This window comes from Leptonychotes weddellii, chromosome 6, assembly GCF_054177405.1.
Source record: "Leptonychotes weddellii isolate Sample4059 chromosome 6, ASM5417740v2, whole genome shotgun sequence".
NCBI lineage: Eukaryota > Metazoa > Chordata > Mammalia > Carnivora > Phocidae > Leptonychotes > Leptonychotes weddellii.
Genome location: NC_138374.1, coordinates 95,863,391 through 95,879,719, shown reverse-complemented (window position 1 = coordinate 95,879,719; position 16,329 = coordinate 95,863,391). Strand labels below are relative to the sequence as shown.

At 49.0% G+C, this 16,329-nt stretch overlaps 1 protein-coding gene across 1 annotated transcript in view; it reads right to left on the bottom strand.

Annotated features, from left to right (window-relative positions):
• Positions 1 to 16,329, bottom strand: part of LOC102748743 (protein FAM163A) — a 71,523-nt gene that overhangs the window by 54,045 nt on the left and 1,149 nt on the right. The window lies entirely within an intron of this gene.

The following is a 16,329-nucleotide window of genomic DNA, read 5'->3' as shown; positions in this document are numbered from 1 at the left end:
ATCAGTGCAGGCCGGAGAGCAGAGACCAGATTCCCCGCACTGGACCGTAACATCATCTTGGTGCCCGCCACGGGTTGTCTGAGTGTCTGAGGGAAGACTGCCGGGAGAGCGGACGGCACAGAGGACTCCGTGCAAGGCTGTGGAAAAGGAATAACCGTGTCTCGGATGAGAGGGCGCACCGGTCATGCTCTCGGGGGTACTCGGATTATTTGGGAGAGTAGGGTCCATCCATCGCAACGGGAGGCTTAAGGGCCAGGTGGCTCGTACAGGTCAGGGCCTAGGTGGCTGAGGAAGTATTAGCGCCCCCGCCCGCCCCTCCCCCCAGCAATGTCACTGCGGGTAAGTGTCGGCTGGGGAACTGGAGGCCCGGCTTCGTCCGGTGCCTTGGGGCTCTTCCGGCAGTTCTGAAGTCACTTTCCGCAGTCACCCTCCGGCCCGCCACACTCTCCACGTGGGACTTCTGGGCACGGGTGGGGCACCACACCCCTTTGTCTACCGTTCCAGACAGCAAATCCAGGACACAAGGGAGAACAAGAGGATTAAAGCTCTAAGTGTTGAACCAGCTCTGGTATTTAAAATAAGCAAAAAATGATTCCCAACGCGCATTTCCTTAACCAGTGCTTTAACTATCGGCGACTACTCCTCCCTACAGATGTGCACACCCGCTTGGGGGTTGGGCGCCCTGCTGACTTCCCCACTCGTGAGCGGCTCTCCTCGCGCACGCGCCGAGTTCATCTAAGCGCCCCCCGCCCCAGCGTCCTAATGCTCTAATCTTAGGAACTTCTCATGTGCATGAATCCCACAGGCTTTTGCTCGGGTTCACCTAGGCTGACACGCAGCGTGGCCTTGCTCTCATGGCGCGGGTCCCGGGCCAGCAGCTTCACCCCGGAGCTTGTGACAGATGCAGGATCTCGGGCCTGATGACTCAGAATCCACACTGAACAAGATTTAACAAGATCCCCTGGTGATGGGTGTGCACGGTCAGGTCTGAGGGTGACCGCACCGAGACATCACACCCCACCTACCCTGCCACCAGGCAGAGAAGTAGAGCAGCATCCACTCCGAGGCCCGATCGAAACAGCCTCCACCAGCTGCAGCCGTCCCCATGGCGGGGGAGGGGGGGGGGACACAGAAGGAGTTGCTACGGCTGGCAAAGTGCATTTAAATTTGGGGATACTAGGGACGCCTGAGTGATTCAGTCGCTTAAGTGTCTGCCTTCGGCTCAGGTCATGATCCTGGGGTCCTGGGTTGGAGTCCTGCATCAGGCTCCCTGCTCAGCAGGAAGACTGCTTCTCCCTCTGCCTGCCGTTCCCCCTGCTTGTGCGTGCTCTCTCTCTCTGAGGAAATCCTCGAGATTCTAGAATTCAAGCGCTGAAACTCTGAATCAGAGTCTGGGCAAACCGTTTCTATATGGGGAACCCCAAAGCCTGTCCATACGACTCTACACAGGGCACAGTCTGCATCTACGGCTTGGTCTCCCTACTCCTCCAATGGGTATACTCTTATCTGCCTTGCGGCCTTCCCCATCCCTTCTGCCCAGGTGTCAGGAGATGAAACAGAGCCTGGTGCTGGCGCGTGGGACAGCATCAGTGTCCTGAGGAAAGAAAGGCAGATAAAAATACTGCCTTGTGTCTCCCTTGTCAAGGTCACCCCACACCCACATGGGCGTCTCTCCATCAGCTCTATTTTCTGCCATACTGCCAGCCAGTTCTGTGAATCTTGTTTCTTTTGAGCGCCTGGGAAAGTTGTTTGATTGGTTCAGGTTTCATTTAGCCTGAGAGCCGTTTATGATTTCCATTATAAAATACAAAGAGCTCACTCAGCGTGTGTGTATGTGTGTGTGTGTGATCTTTTAGAAATAATTTTTCAAAGTGGTTCCCCAACCCAAAGTGGATGGGGCTGGCAAGGAAGCACCAGGGGCAAAGTCTGAGTGAGGCTCTGAGAGAGAGGAATGCAGACTCCACACACCTGCCTGAGGCCTCTGAGAAAGCACCTCTTCTCCATCAAGGGAAGGCAGCTGTCTTGCGGCCTTTGCAGAGGTCCATGCATTGGGACTCCCCTGCCTTTTGGGGGAGGGTGGGGGAAGGGGTTGGTCTGGCTTTCAGTTTCCACATCTGTAAAATGGGACTTGCCCCAGCCTACCACCAGAGATCTCCACTGGGGCTGAGATGCAGGTCTCTAAGTTCTCTGCTCTCCCTAAGAAGACAGTGCCTACAGGTCTTCGTTGATTAACCTTATCAGTCTTGGACTGGAGAATCGCACGTTCTTAGAGCAGAAGAAGAGGAAAAAAGAATCCATCCCAATGGCCTCATTTCTCAGAAGTAGAAACTAGCCAGCCCTGTGTCCTGCAGCCCCTTCACTCTCAGATTTTCGTAATTCAGTGGCATTGCTCTGGAATCTTACAGGCGCTGTGTATTCTCTTTTCAAGGAAACTGAGCTCCTGGAAGATAAAGACCAACATGTTGCCCAAAGCATTTCTCTTCTCGGCCCGACAGAAGTGTGGACGCCGTGGCCTTCACTCCTTTGCTGGCTGCCGAATGCAGAGCCGGAACAAGGAATATGTGAGCTTTTTCTCTGCACAGCAACGAAAATGAATAAGGAGAGAAGAGAGGTGAATCACAGCTTTCCTCCTCAATTTCTCCTTGCTGAGCCAATAACCAATCCCTGAGCAGCACACGTGGAGAAGAACAGCTCTTCATGTGAGCCCAGGGAAGGCTGTCCGTTTGCTACAACCTTGAAAAAAAAAAAGCATTTCTCTCACAAGTGGCCCAGGAAGGCTCGCTGTTTGGGCCTCCTTGCTCCTCGGTCCATGAGAATAGATCAGGCACCGGCAAAGTGCTAGGTCACAGGAGGACCTTGGTAACCAATGTGCAAACATCTAGCTTCGTGCAAGGGAACTCCACCAGGCTAGCACTTCTCCTTCACCCCAACCGTGACAGCCCTGCCTGTCCCACATACCCAGCATGATCCCCGTTCTCTCCAGCACTCGAGAAATGACTCTCCTGAGGTTTACTCCCATTATAGCCATATCTCATAACTCTTAAGGAAGCAACAGAAAGTACTACTGAATCCTGGCCACATTCATTTGTAGCAACTATCTACGCCATAGGTTTCTAATGCGATTATGTCTGTCTTTATGTGATTATATGGCCTTTCAAAAATCATTCTCTTTTGTTCATCCATCCATCCATCCATCCATCCATTCAACAAGAGCATTTGGCATCTACTCAATGCTGAGTAACTTCTAAGCCAAAGTCAGTGGGACATTTTCCAAGCTTTAAAATTCCCTGCCTTTAAGCAGTATCCGTGGAGCAGGGAGGTGTAGGCTGGGGTGGGGTTCAGTGAAAAAAAAAAAAAAAACAGCTATGTTAAAACCTAAGCTGTCGTTAACTAGTTATTTATTCCCTCTGAGCCTATTTCAACAGTTCCAAACAGGGACTGTTGGAAGAATTGTCCTGAAGTTTAAAGGGGGGGAAATGTATATAGTAACAGACTCCGTGCTTGGCATGGGAAAATGTATCTGATAACTGTTACGTTAAAGAAAGTGACCCAAGAATCGAGCACGTTCCTCCCATACTCTGTTCTCCTAACACCTCACCGACACCCGTCAATATCCTTTCAGGTTTATTTTGCTTCCTAGGACGGTGGGCTTTTGGTTTTAATCCTCTCGTGAGCCAGCCCTGTCTTTATTCTGTCTGATGGGCTGCACCATTTTGAGAATATGATCTGTATCAAAGTCAGCTGGGAAGCTCCTGGAGCTTGCAGAGGATGGATACATAAAGTCCTGTTAATAAATAAACACACAGACATCAAGGCTACCGGCTGGGCTGTCGGCTGGCTGTGTAGTAACAAGACTTTATGCCTTCCTGGCTCCTGTCATCTTTGGGACTGAAAGCACTTAATGAATTCGTCTTGTTGCAGTCCTCCTGGAGAAAGATACTAAGTGTCTCCAAAGAGCAGTCAGGGTCACCAGCTAGAGGTCAATGACTCTTGGGAACACTGCCAACCAGACCCCTAGAGCAGCTTTGTACGTTGTGTCTCATCATGAAAGTCCTAAATGCGTATTAGAAAATTTTTAAAAATAGGTAAGTTAAAATCCTGTGACTCCATCCACTGGGAGATAAGCGCTGGTAACACTTTGTCATCCCCCCACACACACACACACACGTGCTCACTGGGGTCTCAGATTCATGCCATTTTATAATTTAGCAATAGATCGTGACTATCTTGTCATGTAAAATGTTTCTACATCATTTTATGTGACTGCTGGTTTGCTGGAGAAATCCCTTCTTATATGAAACAGTTCAGTTGATATGAATTGCTTTCACCGTGAGAACCATCCAGTGTTCTCTCTCTGTTTCGGATTTCCGTTCAGGATTTAGGGAGCAGCGTGTGTAAGGCAGGGTGGAGGGTGGCAGTCCAGGAAAGTGCTCGTCCCTTGGTGCCCAGAGGTGGAGTGGGATGAGGACACCCGGGAGCATTGTGTGGAACCTCAGGGGACACACAAGAGGAGGGGAACACACAGAGGCCTTCAGCACTTCTAGGCTTTGAAAGGACCCTCTGGTAGCAAGAGGGGAGGGGATGCCCTGCAGGAGACAAGACCACACCTCCATCCGCTCCTGTGTTCACCTTACTGTCAGTTGTCCCTTGAGACCCAAAGGTTGCATTTGCTGTCATGGTCTAGCCCTTGCCAGTCCCTCTAGCCTCCTCTCCCACCTGTCTCTGCCCTGCCGTGCTGTGTGCACGCTCTGGGTCTCTGCTCGGTTGTGCTAGGTCCGGCATGCCCGTTCTCCTCCACGTCACTTGAGGAACTGATTTTTTGATCACTTGGTTGAGGTGTCACTTCCTCCAGTTTTCCCCGACCCTCCCCCTCTCCCAGGCCGGATTAGCTCCCGTCCACAGCACTTCTCGAGTCTGAGCACACTGTGTCCGTGTCCCTACTAGACTTGGAGCTGCCTGGGTCAGTGTCTTACAGGTTGGGCAGACAGTGGGCACCCAATAAATGTTACTGAAGAAGGTAAAGGTAGTCCCAGTACCCGTACTGCCAACCCTTGGGATGACCGTAGTATGTGAGACATCATGAATGAGGGGGGCAAACCTCAAATCCATCTGCATCTCCCTGTCCCCACCGCCAAGCTCTAGGCTACCCTCAGGCTCCTGGCCCATTTAGTTCTTTCCCAACTGGCAGCCACTTAGCAGACAGACGACCTGCCTCACACATCAATCTGTGCATATCTCTTTCCTTCTTACAACATGGCACAAATATTTGGATTACTCTTAAAACAGCATGAGGCCCTACATAAACCTAGCCCCTACCTACTTTTCCAGTCTCAGCTTGTACCGCTTCTCCCTTTGGTCCCTCGGCCCCGGCCAACGAGACTTCTTTCTGATCTTCAAATAGCTAAGGCCCTTTCTGGTGTTGGGATCTTCTCTTGCCAGGAATGTTCAGTCTATCATTCCTCATGTGACCGGCTCCTTCTTGTCCCACAGGCTTCTGCTTTAGGGCTACCTCACCCAGGAAGCCTTGCTTCAGAACTGAACCTAAAATAAGTCTCCTTTCATTCTCTGGATGGTACATGCTCACTTTTTTTTTTTAAGAGCATCTTTATATTTAGTAATCGTATTTTTATTTTTGTGATCAGTTGTTTGAGAATACTTTTTATTCTCTCCGTGGGGGTGGGGGTATTTTGTCCCCCAGAGGGGGACACTGGGCAATGTCTGCACATATCTTTGGCTGTCGCAGCTGGGGGAGGGTGCTGCTCGCTAGCATCTAGTGCGTAGAAGCCAGGGATGCCACTGAAGGCCAAACAAGACACAGAACAGCCTCCCACAGCAAAGGACTGTCCATAGGGATTAGACTGAGAGATCCTGCTCAAGACTGCAGGTCCCACGAAGCCAGGGAGGGACCTCGTCTGCCTTGTCCACCATTTTATCTCCAGCACCCGGCTCGGTGTCTGACACACAGTGAGCCTCCAGATAGAGCTGGATGGAAAAACAGACACATGGTGAAGGGGGGTCGCGAAAACTCTGGAACAACTGGCAGGGCACATGGGGACTAGTCAGAACTGATGCCCACCACAGCCCGGGAGCCGGCAAGAGGCGGTCCCTGCCGTGCCGGGCATTATCCCTTTGGTGGCTGGACTCTGGGGGAGTCTGGGTGTCCTAAGGGAGGGGCTAGAGCAGCCCCAGAGGTGGGGGACTCAAGGAACCCCACGAAGTGGCCACTTGCCATTTGAGAAGAAAGCATATAAACACCGTGACAACCTGCATGGCCCTAGCAAGTCATACCTCCTTAACGTCAGTCCTGGGCGGAGGGATGGATGGGATGGATGTCCAGAAGGCCAGGAACTCCAAGGCGGTGGCTTATGAGGTGAAGAGAGGAAAGGGGCAAGAAGGAACTATTTCTAGTGTCTATGGAGACCCCAAATCTCTATGCCCTTCACACTTACTCAAACTCACCAAGCGAGGGAAAGTGTGAGGTGGGGGAGAGCCTGAGCAGACATGCAGATGGTGCAGAGAGAAAGGCTGACGGGGTGGGAGGGGAGCATTAGCTCGTTTCCTCTTTCTGTTGTTCTTTTCTTAAACCACTAAAAGCTTGTTTCCAAAAAACTGCAGCTTTTTCTCCTCAAATATTGTAGTAAAATATCTTGATTTAGATTCTAAAGAATCCAGAAGATGGAGTTAGCATGTGTCTGCCAGTAGGGAAGCATTTGGAGAGATGATCTGATTGAGGAAAGCTCTGAAATTCAAATAAGAATTCTCTCCCAGAGCAGATCGGCATGTTCTCTGAGACAGAAAGGGAACAAGAAGCTACAAGAACCATCATCAACCCCTCGTAATACTGCCTCTCTGATTCAACTCATGCCACCCTGACTATTCCCTCATAGACTGTCCCCTCTAGACCACTCCCCTCATAAACATGAGTCTTTCCCGAGGTTCCATCCTTGCCCCACCATGCCTGCCTTAGGCCCTCACCTGTCCATGGACGATTCCCAGAGCTATGTTACTAGGTTGAACTCTCCTGGGTTTCTGACTTGCACCACCAAGTGGCTCCTAGCCACTGCATCCTTAGCTCTCCCACAGGAATCTTTAATTCAAATGGTCTCAAACAGACCTCATCATTTTACCTGCTCTTTCCCCCACCAAAGTGCTTTTCCTCCTGCATCCCTCCTCCTAATTAGTGGTACCACCATCCACCTAGTCCCTGAGCCCAGTAACTTGTGAGTCATTCCAGTCTCCTCTCTCCAGCTCTCCCCTCAAATCCACTCAACCACCAAATCTTATCCACTTCATCCCTTAAATGTTTTGAGGATCTATCCCTTCTCCATCCTTCTATTACCATTGTCTTCATTTGCCTCCTCATTAACTTTTTTCCCTTTGTTAAAACACTGATACTCAGTACACTCACATCAACAAGGGCAGCTGAATTCCACATCTACCTCCACCTAAATAAGGCTGCAAACTCTCCACTCTCAAGTCAGGGCTCTTTACCACCCCTCCAAGTCTCTCCCCTGTTGTACTTCCTGTCTCTCGGAATGGCGCCACCGCTCCCCAGGCCTCCTCCCCCCAGTCAAAAATCTGAAGGTCATTTTGGATTCCTTACTCTCTCTTTTCTATCACTCTCAACTCTTGACCAGACAGGTGTAATACGCCTGTCTGTACCCAGCCACCTACCCCTTAATAAAGCAGACAAGGCATTTACTGCCTCTTACTGTTCCCGGTGTGCCAATCTGGCTTTTCTATTTAGACTATGAGATCTTTGAGGGCATGGACCATGTCTGGTATTTTTTCTGATTTCTCCAACGTGCCCAGCACGTCACTGGGTACAGAGTTTGCCCAACAGAGAGAGAGTTGGCAATGAAACCCATCTGCCAGGAGAAGCCTGGTGCTGAACTATCAGCCCCCTAAGATGAATGGTGCTATTGGCTTAACTGCTTTGCCTCAGTGAGAGACATGCCTGGGATCAGCGAGACCTCAGCAAAGAGGTTGGAAATGATTCTCTGAGAGGTCTGGGAAAGAGACTCCACCAAGGACAACATCATGGATCGTGGAGGCATATGAGGACTCAGCCATTTCTGAGATCTTGAACCTGTGGACACCCATCTGTAATGCTGTATGGTGTCCTCCAATGGTACTCAGTGGCCCAAGAGCTTGGAATTACATCCCACCTGTTTTGTGGTGGCCACCTCCCCTTGGAAATAAGCAACAGTTCAATCTTTTCAGGAGTCTCTTCTGTTTTCCAGAATTAGAGTCTAGAGTGTTTCATTTCTGTTACTTTGCAAATATCCTTATTCCTTTGAGGTCCATGATATCTGATTACTCTTTACTCTATCCTTTACTCCACCACTGCCTCTCCTTCACTCATTGAGGACTCTAGCAATTGTTTCCCTTTCATCTGAGGTTCTGCCATCATCCTAGAAAGTTTCAATATACACAGGTGGGCTCTCTAACACCCCAGCCTCGTATTTCCACGACTTCCATAATGCCAGTGGCTTTTAGTTTCATTTCACTCATCCGCGAGCATGACTCTACCTTGGACCCATATCACTGAAATTGTCCTTGAGTCAAGCCTTGCCTAGACTATGACCACCGCCTCTTGACCAATGACTCTGCCGCTGTCCAAAAATCTACAGTGGTTCTACATCTCCTACAGGTTCAATTCCAGGTCCTTAGGCCAGGAGGTCTCACCTCATCCCCGTCACCTGGCACTTCCTGTTCTGACATTACTGGACCAAATGCAGGTTCCATTCCCCCCACCATCTCCAGAGGCTCCTGGGCCTAACTGTGACTCGAAGGCCCAGAAGACTTCCCTTCTTGTCGGCAAAGATATTCCCTCTCTGTCTATTTCCCTTCTGGTCTACAAAGATGTTAACCTTCACGTTCCAGCTCAAACACTACCTCCTCCGGGAAGCCTTCCCTGCCTAGTCTGGGCACATCTAGGGACTCTTTCTTCTGAGCTCCCCAGCACGCGATCCTGTCACTACAACATTTATCTGGTCAAATTAATATCACAAGGGCAGGAACCATTCCTATTCATGTCTGTATCTCAGCCCAGGGTGCAGGCTTAGTTCAAAGTTGGCTTCACTGGATGTTATAAAAGAAATGAAGGAGTGACTTCCACAGATGCCCTGTCCTCTTGAGGTCAGAGGAGACTGGGCTCTTGAATTAATTAAACCTCTTCTCTCTTCACCCTGGCCCAGTGCCCTGCCCATATGCTTAACCCTCCTAATAGAATCTGCCGTGGCTAAGCACCACATACAAATAAATCCCTCAGCATTAAGTAGCAAAAAAGCTTCCAACGGCTTAGAGAAGAAAGACTGGTGCTTCACAGACGGGAAGGGAGACATGTGGCATATGGAGAGACGTCTATCTGATTTTTAGGTATTGAATACCTGGGAGTATTGATGACAATTTCATACTAAAACCAATTATGTGTTCAGCACTGTACTAGCCACTGATGGTGAGAATAAAAGTTCAAACAGCAGCATACATTTGTTGATCACTTTCTACATGCCAGGCACAACTCCATGGAATCAGCATCATGGTGATTATTCCCATTTTACAGGTAAGAAAATGGGCTCGAGTCACACAGCTAATAAATGCCCCAATAGTGTCATCTCTCACTATTTTCTTCACTCTGTCTCTTCACTGTCCTCATCACTCCCTTCTAAAATAAACTTCTTCCCCCATCCTCTCTCCCCACTAGCCACCCTTCCTTCTCTGCATCAGACAGCAACATTCTCATCCTCTACCACCTCATACAAACTCACATCTGCTCTCATTCTACCCTCCTTCTGTCCAGTTGTCCCAAAGAATGGCCCCTCTCCATCCTAAGGGCTATCCCTCCACCTGCACGTTTGAGGGGGTCCACCCATGTTCTTAGGAACCTCACATTATGGATTATTCTTCCTTGAACCTATTACTTTTCCATTTGAATGGGTCTTTCCCATTGACATTTAAAGGTGCTCAACTGCCTCCCATTAAAACAGAACAAAACCAACCATCTCTTCAACTATCACAGCCAAACCTCTGGAATGTTCAGTTATACATTCAGTGTCCACTTGGTCCTCCACCAGCTACAGTCTGACTTTTGCCCATAACATCCCTGACGCTCTTGTTTAAATCACCTGTGATCTCTGCGTTTCTGAAGCCAATGCACATTTACTGGTCCTCATTCTCATGGACTTTTCAGCAGCCCCTATGCTTCCTCTTCTCTTATTCAGGAAACACTCTGCCCTTCGCTTTCATGACATTTCCCCCTCCTGGCTTTTCTCCCTATCTCTCTAGATCATCCTTCTCTGCTTACCTTCTAGGCTCATCCTAACTCAAAGTCAACCCCAGGCCTTCTCTTCTACGCCTATCCTTCCTCCCTAGGCAGCCTCATCCATGCCATGGTTTCATTTACCCCTGGATGTTGATGATTTACGGGGACACATCTCCTGCCCAGACCTCTCCTCCAAATTCCTGTCCCTATATCCCCCTGGCTTCTTGACCTCTGCACTCAGATGGTTCAAAGTCTCCTCAAGTACAACATGCTGAGATTGAACTTACGACGTGTGACTATTTCCTGTCTCGGGGAATGGTACCTCCATCCACTGCTACAAAGCTGGCAGCCTAGGGCTCATCCCCAGTACTTCCCTCTCACCTCTCACATCCAAACCGTCACATCCTGTCCATTTACCTTCTAAACCTCTCCAATCTATCTACTTCTTTCTACCCCACAATAAATGTCCCAGCATAAACAACCATCTCCCGATAGGTCTCCCTGGATCTTCCCTTGGCCACCTCAAATCTACTGTCCACACTCTATGGTCACCGTGATCCTTCTGAAATGAGAAATCTGGCTGTGTCACCCTCCTGCTTAAGTACTTCAGTGATTACCTGTTGCTTTAGAATCAACATCAGAGTCCCTACTGCGGCTGATAAAACTCCCTCCTGCCTCTCCTGCTCATCTCACGTGTTTCTCCCTCTCCCTCTCTGCACCCCAGTCCACTGGCCTTGGGAACCTCAAAATGCCATGCCTGCTCTAGCCATGACCCTCCCCCATTCCTGGAATATCCTTTCTCAGCTCCCAAACCCTCCTCACCTCCTCCGCTCCTACTCAGTCTCCAGGTCCCAGCTGAACCATCATTTTCTGAGGATGAAAGGACGGATGAACCATCATTTTCTGAGAAAAAGGACATTTCTGAGGACTTCCCAGGTCCTCCCTGAGTGGCCCAGACCTCCTATTAAATGCCCTTATCATGCCATGGGCTTCTACCTTATTGCTCCTATAAGTGTCACTTTACACTTACTCTGACAAATTTGTCTCCCCAAATGACTTCAAACTCCATGAAGCCTGGGATTTTGACAGTTCTGGTTTCCCCTCCACACTGTAGCCCCCGTGACACTCAATAAATACTTGCTTGACATCATGAAAACGCGACCCAATTCTATCTAGCTTCTGGCCTCATTATTCTCCTGAAATTGCCCTTGCTAAAGTCATCAACAACCTTCAAACTGCCAAAACTGTGCGCCTGTGGATCCCTGGTGTTCTACCAGCTGGACTGAGGGTTTCCTGCACTAAAATAGAATCTTGGCAGTTTTTCCCTGATTCATAGAAAAAAAAATTAGCTGACAGACTTATCCTCAATTTAAAGCTTTTGTTTCATAAAGTTTTCTTTCTCAAAACTTGGTGTCCGCTATTTTATGTCTGTGGTAGAATCTAGCGGAAGATGCTCTCTGATTTAGTCCAAAATTATATATTCAGCCATTTCAAAATGTTATGGTATTCTCCAGAAAACACCACGATTTCCATGGGTTTCACAACATGAGCAAGTGTTTGAGACCCACTGGCCAAATCCAAAGAAATATTTTTAGCCCTCTAATTTGTTCTCTTGATGGTATCTGGTACTGTTTATCAGATTGCTTATTCGTTTTAGCAACCAGCATTTACTGAGCACATATTATGGTTTCCCACAGTCCTTCGTTGCTATTTTTACTATGGCATTCATCACCTTCTCCTGTGATCTCTCCCATGTCCTGCCAGCTCCTGGAGGCTACAGGGACCATGGCTCTCTCTTTTCTCTCTCTCTCCCCACCTAGGCCAGTACTTGGCTCAGGCACACGGATCATCTTTTTTGCATGCAGGAATAAGTGAATGAGTGAATCCATGAGTGAATAAGCAGACGAACAAAATGGTGGGGCAGAACTTGAATCCCCATTCCTAGTGCTCTGCTGACTCTCCACTGGGAAGCTCATGGTCATGCAGTGGTTGGATACAACAGAAATGTCAATTTCACATAGGTAAGCTACCATCCGTTGTTATTTTAATAAGTAAAATGAATCTGATGTAAACGTAATATAGTTTTATAGTCTTGCGCTTGTGGGAATCACTTCTACTATCTATCCATCACCAAGCCCTGTTGATTTTACCACCAAAAAAAAAAAAATCATAGTAATTGTCTATCTTATGGGGATCTAAACAGTTTTACTCTGCAAGCACCTGAAAATGCCATGTATTATGTCTGTGGCAGAATTTGAGTAAATAATGGCATTACTGATATTAATGTATCTTTAAGCGGTCCATAGTCTATCGAAACCCATTCTCTTGGCCTCTTCTGCCCTTTCTCCTGAGCTTGTCTATCAAAATTGTACTTAACCTTCAAGGCCCAGCTCAAAAATCACCTCCTCCAGAAAGACCTTAACAGTCTGCCGGAATTCCGGGGGCCAGCCCCAGGTTCACTTTAGCCCCACTGCATGTGACCGACCGCATGTCATTTGTAGCTCTACTTAGCACTTATTTCTGTATTCTGCAGGGCCCAGCTGCTGATGTGAATGGTCCTCCCACACTGCCTGTGGGCAACTCAAGCCCAGGGACCACACCTTGCTCATCTTTCTGTCTTCCCGGTGCCTTGAATGATACTCATTTTCCAAACCGAAGTGTGTTAGACTGATCATCCACTACTATTTCGCTATGCTATGTAAACACCACTTTTGTGTGTCATAAGGTGACTTTTTTTCCTAAATAGTTGGGGCATCTGGCTTTCCCCCTCGTGGTGAGGTTCTAGCAGCCTTAGCTGAGAGCCCCGTCCAGCTTCTCGCTCTCACCCCCGTGAGCCATAGCAGGATACAGAAGAAGCAGCTGCCCTTGCTCTAGAATTCATTTGGGGAAAAATTCAAGCTGTTACCTTTTGAAGTGGAATGGGAGTCAGAGGTGAGCCCTAGCCGGTGAGCTGCGTGGGAGGAGAAAGGTTTGCTGTGAGCCAGGCCCCTGGCTCTCAGACTGGTTTTGCCAAACAGCAGACAGCCTCCCAGCACAGACCTGGGCCTCGGGGGCCACCCTGCCCAGCTTCTTCCTTGGGTACAGACACAGGGTCTCCCGAGCATCTCGATGCCACTAGCATCTGCACCAGAGCAGAGACAATCCCTCCCTTTCCCCGCTCCATCCCCGCGGAAGATCACACTCACGGGCCAGGGGGCCCAGCCCTAATGCACACGCTGCAGGGAGAGAAGCAGGAAAGCCGGAAATCCATCCCATGAACGCTGACGGCTTTGTCCCTGAACTGTGCCTTGTACAAACCTCCCCAGGCTGCAAAGAGTCCAGCTCATCCATCAAAGTGTGTAACGCTCAGCCACACGCTGTTAGACCCAAGCTCCTGTCTCTGAGCACCTGTGATGCTCCCGAGCCGCTGCTGCAGGTCCCTGTGCCCGGGAGGAAGGTCATCGGAGGAAGAGCAGAAAGGTGCTGCTTGATGGCAAAGATCCTGCGCTCTCACACATACCTGATCGGGAGGTTAAATGAGATGATGTAGGCAGAGTGCTTAGCAGAGTAGCTGGAACTTAGCTCCTAAGGAAGGCTTCCCACATAACAGTGCTGGAAGCCTTGCTCCCATGCCCTTCATGCATCTAGAAGCTTCCAGGGTGGGTGATGATCAGCAGAAGGGAATTCTTGGGGGGGGCGCTGAGCTGGCCATCTGTGTTGATGGGAGGCACCCAAGGGGGTGTTCCAGGGCACACTGATACCACCACAGCTGAATCAATAATCTTCCTTCCTCTTCTGGGACAATCTGGCCCTAGAGCCCAGAATAATTTTCAAAACTTTTCTTTCAAGTGTATCTCTCTTCTCTCCTTTCTGAAGCCCAAGTGAAACACCAGAAACAGACCTACTGCCCTCACTGGCGTGCAGCCACACTGTTCCTCCTGTTCCCTCCCCTAAGGCCGCCCAGGTGCCCGCAGTGTCTCCAGGACCAGGGAGTATTAGGGCAACAAAGAGAAGGATGGTTTCTATTTCTTCATATTGTTTTCAAGGCTAGAGGGTCATATCTTGCCCACCCCGCTCAGAAGGGTGTCTAAAGGCACCTCCCCCTCCAGCTGTCCAAGCACGACCTGCATACTTAAAAGAATTGTGGACGGCCCAGAGCCCAATGGAACCCCTCAAGCAACCTGAGGGCGGGGCTGTCACCCCACTGTTCAGCTAGAGAAGAGCTCAAGGGAACCTCTCAGGCACAGGGCAAGGAAAGAGGATTTTTGTAATAGTTAATGTATTCACAGGGTTCAAAATTGAAAGGTACAGAAGGGTTTCTTGGTCCACTCTCCCTGAAGGCAACAGATCTTACTAGGGTTTTTATATATAATTATGTACATTCAAGCAAATATCTTGGAATTCTCTGACTCCTCTTTCATAACATAGACATTAGCATATTATAAATCCTCTATGCATTTTTTCCACCTAGCCATGTATCTTAGAAATCATTCCCTATCAGTTATAGAGAAATTTCCTAAGGTTTTTTTTCCGGTTTTTGTTTTGTTTTGTTTTATGAATGAATAGGACCGTATTCAACTACCTGGGAGGTACCACAAGATATTTAACAAGTCCGTCTTGGATGAGCACGTAAATTATTCTTTCGTAGCTCAAATGATGCCATACTGTGCATGTGTCTTTGTGTCCATGGGCCAATATACCGGCAAGCTCAATTCCTAAAAATGGAATCACTGGGTCTGATGGTGTGGACACTTCTAATTTTAGGAGATGTTTCTAAAACATCTTCCAAAGAAGTTGTACCCATTTACTCTTCCAAGAGCAACATACGAAAGCGACTGTTTTTCCAGGACTTCATCAGCAGCTTAGCAATCTTTTGGATGCTCATTGAAAGGTAAGTTGCAGTTTACACTTTACATATTAAAGAATCAATCCTTTGTGTATAATTAAATCCCTGAGTCCTGGAGGGAATGAAGAGCATGCAGTTTTTTACCAGGCCAGCACTTTCCCTAAAGTCTAACGGGATCACAACATCTCTTGGACCTACAAATACCAGTGCTTATTCACGATGGCTCTGGATGTCCAGCTTCCACATGTGCATCTGTTCTTAACAGGAGGAGACTAGCACTGCGGAAGGAGCACGGCCTTTGGAACTGGGAGACCCGGCTTCACACAGCAACTCTGCCACTGACTAGCTTGATGCTCTTAGCAAGTTATTTAACCTCTCCCCAACTCAGTCTCCTCACGTGAAATACAGGGATAATCACATTGATTTTGCAAAGCCTTGTCTGGCACAGAGAAGGGACATTTAATAAGTAGCAGCAGTTTTCATTAGTGTTAATGATCATCAGGCCGGATTCTAAACCTCGGGGCACTTTTCACAATTGACAAGACCTGGACTGGCCCAGCCAGGGCCATTCTGTTAAGAGGCCACCCAGGCGGTTCCCAAGTTCGGCTCTGATCCACTCCAGCCTCCTTCCAAAGTCATCAGGAGACATCACTACAATCCCACCCCGGGCCTCTGGGTGAGGGTGGGCGGTTCCTGTGCCAGGATGGGCTCCCTTGTTGCCAGAGGATGTCTGCACTCAGCCCGAAGCCTCTCTGGACTAAGCAGAGCTCATTTCCAATTACAGATGGGCCGGCTGGAGACAAAACAGAGATCCTTGAGCAAAGTATGAGGGACTTGCTCTCATCAGCACTGGAGCCCATTCAGCTTTTCCCGAGCAATTTTTGATAAGGTCACTAAATGCAAATTTCTAGTTCTGGCAAGAATGCCAGGGATGCCCCCCACTAGGGTTTCTATCTATGCACGTGACACAGACACCCTGCCCCCCACCCCACAGGACTTCAGAGGTTTTTCTCATTCATACATGGTCCTCGCTCATTTCATGCCCCAGGTGGCAGAAATTATGGCCATGCTCCTCACGGGGCGGGGGACTTTGAGGAGAGTGCTGCTGATTTGCCTAACACCCCAAGTGATCCACCCTGGGTGCTGACTGGACCCCCTATCTCTATATGCTGGTTTAGATCCTCGCGGGCACTACAACTGGAACCTCTGGAGAGAGGTCTGAGAAATTATCGTTGCTCTC